The sequence below is a fragment of the Myotis brandtii genome, unplaced genomic scaffold, assembly GCF_000412655.1.
Source record: "Myotis brandtii unplaced genomic scaffold, ASM41265v1 scaffold550, whole genome shotgun sequence".
NCBI classification, from domain to species: Eukaryota; Metazoa; Chordata; class Mammalia; order Chiroptera; family Vespertilionidae; genus Myotis; species Myotis brandtii.
The window spans coordinates 1,927,359-1,932,947 of record NW_005370043.1 but is presented as its reverse complement, the minus strand read 5'-3'; the positions used below and the strand labels follow the sequence as shown (position 1 = coordinate 1,932,947).

General features: G+C 56.8%; 1 protein-coding gene across 1 annotated transcript in view; it reads right to left on the bottom strand.

Moving 5' to 3' along the window:
* The window catches only part of ITPRIP (inositol 1,4,5-trisphosphate receptor interacting protein), a 14,548-nt gene extending 9,501 nt beyond the window's left edge, over positions 1 to 5,047 (bottom strand). Inside the window, exon 1 of the mRNA XM_005878197.2 lies at positions 4,929 to 5,047. The gene's annotated coding sequence lies outside the window, so the exon portion shown is untranslated. The remainder of the gene's footprint in view (positions 1 to 4,928) is intronic.
* Positions 5,048 to 5,589: the final 542 nt, after the last annotated feature.

Genomic DNA, 5,589 nt, shown 5'->3' with positions numbered 1-5,589 from the left:
GGAAGGCCTGGGGTGGGGGCAAGGGGGGGAAGGGGAGGGCTGGGCGGGGCTCCAGAGTGTCACTGAAGCCCAGGTTTTGGAGCTCTCAGAGGCTCTGCCCCAGGCCCAGCCTGTCAGATGCAATTAGCTCTGCTAATTACAACAGCAAAGGCAGCCCTGGCCCTGGCCTCATCCTGAGCCCAAGGAGCAGCTGATGTGCTCTCTTACAAAATGGAAAAAAGGAGGTGGGTTGAGGGCAGGAGACAGCACTTTTCACCTCAGGGGGTGACTTGGGTCCCTTTCTCACTGCTTAGGTTCTGGGCCCTCGGAGAAAGAAAGGGCCAAGGGCAACACAAACTGTTGATAAGTTTGGGCTGAAGCCCTACTGTGCACCTGGCCTTGTGCTGGAGTTTTGCAGTTTGGGGGTAATAAAGCCACAAATTCAAGTGTCAGAATTTAGTTATACTAACCTAAGCCCTATTTCACAAACCAGAAAGCTGAGGCCTAAAGAGGAGATGCATTTGACTCTGAGGGCAGGTGGGTGGAGGGAGAGGTGGTCCAGGCAGGCTGCATATCCTATCTGTCAACCTCACAGGGATTCCCACAGACAGAAGTTGTGAAAGTGATGATGTTTTTCATTAACAGCCCACATTTAGGAAGTTAAGTACTTTGCATGTTTTGTCATTCAATTTTCAGAATATCAGGTAGTTGCAACATCCTTATCTCATGAAGAGACTGATGGTCAGGGAGGTCCACGGGCTGGCTTCTAAGATTCCCTGTCTGTAGTTCGTCCCCCATCTCTCTGCTCCCCAAGGGCATGAGTGAGCCCTACCACCCCCACCCCTCTGTCCAATGCACTGCCCAGTGGCAACCACACAGATCACCCAAGCCAGCTGTCCTCCAAACTCCCCAGGACTTGGAGGCATCGGACTGTGAGAAAGGACAGGTTGAATGCACAGCCCCAGTTTGACCCCGAGTCCGGGTTTGGAGTTTGGGTCCTAGCAGCAGTCCGTCTGAAGCCCTGGTGAGTCTCTCCTGTGGTCTGGCCTATCGTCAGTCCAAGGGCACCAGCGTTTGTCACCTTCCTGCTCTTTCCTTGTGTCAGTTCACCCACCAGTGGTCCCTGCCTTCCCACGTACAGCTCTAGGAGGCCCAGAAGCTGCTGTGCCCCTGTCTCCCCCAGGGCAGCAGGCTCAGGGCTGGGCACAATGCAGGCGCCCAATAAATATGTCAGTGGGAGTTGACTTATCACGAATTTGGGAAGAGACGGTCGGATGGAGGAGCGAGATGTCTCCACAGACTCCTTCCTCTTCGCCTAACTCAGGGCCAGTGGACAGATAGACTCTGCACAGACGATGTGACAAGAGTAGCTCTGAATACACTGCTGCTCACCATGACTGACTCCCACCCCGCTAGAGCGGGGGTCCCTGTGGGAGGAGAAAGGCCTCGCAGACTGGCCCACGCCCCAGCAAGGACAAGGCCATAGAGCCACCATCGAGGCATCTCTGGCTGAGGTCTCTTTTCACCTGCACCCCAAATAGGGATGGAGGGGGGAGTTTGGGGCGGCAGAGAGGGGCTGAGCAGCATTGGGAGTGGGGGTGGGATCCTGGCAGGCCGTAGGCCCTGGTAGGAGAGGGAGGGGCAGGCAAAAAAGGAAGTGGGGAAATAGGAAGGAAGAGGCCCAGCACAAAATAATTGAGAAAGTGGGTAGAAAGGGTACAGTTCTGGGCCCCTAGCACCTCCCCTTCTCGGCATCTTTGCAACCCTCCCTGCATCCCTGCAGTCACCTTCCACCTCTCCCACTAGGCAGGACCTTAGGCTTGGCCTCCAGCCAGGCTCAACTTCCTCTGACCCGCCATCCTCCTGGCCAGTGCCTCCCAGCTGGCCCCAGTAGCCACCCTCAGAATAATCATAACTAGCATTTATGAGGGCTGACTATGTGCCAGGCCTGTGCACGGGGCTTACGGAACTGTCTTCCCCATGGTCTTCCCAGGGACTAGAAACAAAGAGAAAGGCACCTCGCCTTAGGGAGCACTTGCTATTATAGGCTATGGTCAGTGGTCCCCAGGACCCGAGAACCAGAGCCCCACTGCCCCTCCCTAACCCAGGGGAGGTCCCAGGCAGACTGAGCAGAAACCGGGGCTCAGGAGGCCCCAGGGGCCAAGATTGGGCCTTGGTGACGGTGGGGGAACAGAATAAGAGAGCAGAGAGGAGAGATCCCCACCCCCATGCCCAGTCGAGGTGGGCCTACCGGTGAGGCCATGGGAAGGTATACACTGTAAGGGGAGTGGCCTTCTCACTCAGATGAGCTCTGCTGGCGCCGCACCTGGCCACACTGGCCAGACTCGCAGAGGGTGCCTGGCCACACCCACCAAAGCACGGAGTTTCCTCAAGGCCCACTCTCAGAAGAGGAAAGGGTTTCCAAAAAGTCACCAGGATGCCAATCCCATCCTCTGGACTGGGGTCATGCAGCTGGCCAGCCCAGGCACAGGAAGGTCAGCAGCCTGGACTTCCCCGACGTGGGTGGGAGAGCCCACATCCTTCCTGTCCCAGAAGAGGTAGAAGGCAGGGAAGCCATCCATCACCCAGGAAGGACGTGGTGTCCTCCTGTGCAGCCACGCTGACTCCCCACAGACAGCAGAGGCCCTGACCCACGGGACGTCATGGAAAATCACAGCGTCTTGGAGCAGAAAGACAGACTGACTGACTAGGCTGGGTTGTGGAAGGGGAAGAGGCTAAGGGATGACAGGGAGGTCTGCAGGTCAAGAGACAGGGAAGGGGCTCCATGGAGCCCAGGCCCACATCCCCCTTTCTCCTTGTCCAGCAGTCACTGTGGTAGGTGGCATGGTGGGCCTCAAAAAGATAAATCTAAATGCTAATACCCAGACCCTGTGAATTCGACTTTATTTGGAGGAAGGGTCTTTACAGATGTAATTAAATTGAGGATCTTGAGCTGAACTCAGTCTGGATGACCCGGGTAGACCCTAAATCCAATGACAAGTGTCCTTATAAAGAGACCGAGGAAAAAGACCAGGAGGAAAAGGCAATGGAAGACGGAGGCAGAGGCTGGGTGAGGCAAGGAAGGCTTCTTCCTTGGAGCATTTGCAAGGAGTGTGGTGTAGCAGGTGGCTTGACCTCAGACATCTGGCCTCCAGAACTGTGAGAGGACACATTTCCGTTGTTTAAAGACACCCAGTTTGTGGTATTTTGTCACAGCAGACCCAGGAGACTAACTCGGTTTCAAAGCTCCATGCACCCCGCACTCCCCACCTCCAGTATCCACCCTGGGGTTGTCACACGAAGGGGGCTCCTGGGCCTGGCTCGCATGGACCTGTGGAATCAGCTTCTCTGAGCTGCCCCTTATCCCAGTCACCACAGGCAGACTCCCCAGCTCTGGGGGGCTTCCTTCCCCACTTCAAAGCGTCCCTATTTCATCCCAACAGGACTGAGCTTTGAGCCTGATGTTCACGGCCTGGCTCCAACCAGCTTCAGGGGACCCCTTGGCTCCTTTCAGTCTGCTCCGGCCACTTCAGATTATCAACTGTCCCCAGACACCTCCTATACTTCCCCACCATTCCCTGCACCACACCTCACGTCTCTGCGCTCAAAACCCTACCCAACATCCTCACAGTGAGCCTATCTCAGAAACTGTTTCCAGGAGCCTTCTCCCTCCCACCCCCCACTCCCCGACCCACACCCACTCCTGACACAAATCCTTTCTTGAAAGGGACGGAAGTGGTGGAGGGAGAGGAAGTATTTGTGAAGCCCCTCTGAGTGCAGGCAGCGCCCGGCCACTTGTGTAGGTGTATCTCATCCTTAGCAGCTCTCTCACCTGAGCTGCGTTTCTCAGGCAGGAGCCCAAGGCACTGAGAGGTTGAGCAATGCCTCAAGGCCACACAAGCAGGCACAGTGCAGAAGGGCTGGAGGCCAGGCCAGGCCTGAGGCTCCAGACGCAGGGCAGTCTCCTCTTCTGTGACCCTGACCTGCCCTTTCATCAGATGAGCTCCTGAGTTCTGGTCGTACCACTGCTGCCTTCCCTGGGCAGGGCCAGGCAGGGCTTGTTTGTCTTGCCATTCCCCAGAGTGCCTGGCAGAGACCAAATACAGGGCTGCCTGCTCACAGCACGCAGGGCACTTGCAATCCTGGGGCCTACCAGATGCTGGGAATGCACCAGTATGCTCACAGCCTGCATGCTGGACACACTCACTTTCGAAAGAAAGCCTGCTTCAAGGCTCTGTTCTCAGCAGGAGCGTTTCATACAGCAAGTGTGCACCGAAGGGCCTCCCTGGACCCCCGATTCCCATCTGAGACTTCTAGACCTGAAATCACAGGGGCGTGCTAACAACTCAACATGGTGCTACGTGGTGAAGCAGCCCTCAGATGGGTCTGGCTTCAGCTTGTATTTCTCAGTTTCCCTGTCTGTGGGCCCCATCTCAGCCACAAGAGCACCTGCACATTGGAGGAGGGAACATTAACACCCACCTCAGGGCAGGCATGCCAAGGCGCCCCAAACTTGCCCTCTTTCTCCACCCCCACCCACGCCCCCAAGCAGAGCAGCGAATGCTCAGGACCAGCCACACTTTGGCTGCTGGGCAGGGAGGTGAGGGACAGAAACAGGTTCCAGACAACAGCAAACACACTGGCTTGATGGGGAGGAGACCTGAGGGGGTGGAGCAGGAACCAGAGAGTAATACAAAGGACAACAAAGGGGACACAAAGTTCTCCCCTGCACACCCGCTGCCCGCTCTCAGGAAGGGCTGGGGTGGATGGAATTAAACAGACTGCTGGTACCCACAAGCCACCTTCCTTATTGGTGGGAACAAGGAGAGCCCAGCTCAGAAAGACAGCCTGGCCTCTCAGCATGGGGAATGGGCCCCCAGGGATTTTCCACAGCCACAGAAAACACAGTTCCCCTGCCCACCCTCTCCACCCCAACACCTCTTACTCACGTCCTGGCTTAGGGGGATTCTGGCCCCCACACGGAGAAATCCTGGGCTGTTTTTCCCTGTGGCCTGGGTGGTACCTGACACAATGCCTGGGCCCCAGCTGGGCTGGAGAGAGAGGGAGATGGGTGAGGAGAAAGGGAAATGCTGTGGGCCTCCCGTGCAGGGGCGCACACACGCATTCCACCCCAACACCTCTTACTCACGTCCTGGCTTAGGGGGATTCTGGCCCCCACACGGAGAAATCCTGGGCTGTTTTTCCCTGTGGCCTGGGTGGTACCTGACACAATGCCTGGGCCCCAGCTGGGCTGGAGAGAGAGGGAGATGGGTGAGGAGAAAGGGAAATGCTGTGGGCCTCCCGTGTAGGGGCGCACACACGCATACCCACACACGCACGCACACACGCACACACACACACTCATGCTCGGTGCTTGCAGAGATCTAAAACCCCTTTCATCTTAATAAAGGGAAACAGCAAGAGACACAAAGGCAAGGGGGAGGCCAAGCCCATTGTAAAAAACTTAAGAGCTTGTGGTTGGCTTCCTGGCTTGTGTTCCCTGCTGCAGGGACCTGGGGCTGAGCAACAGGGCCAGGCATCTGCCTGCCCTCCCAAAGCAGGGCCGCACCAGTCACAGCAACCCAGGTCTTGTCCTTCAAGGAAAGCAGG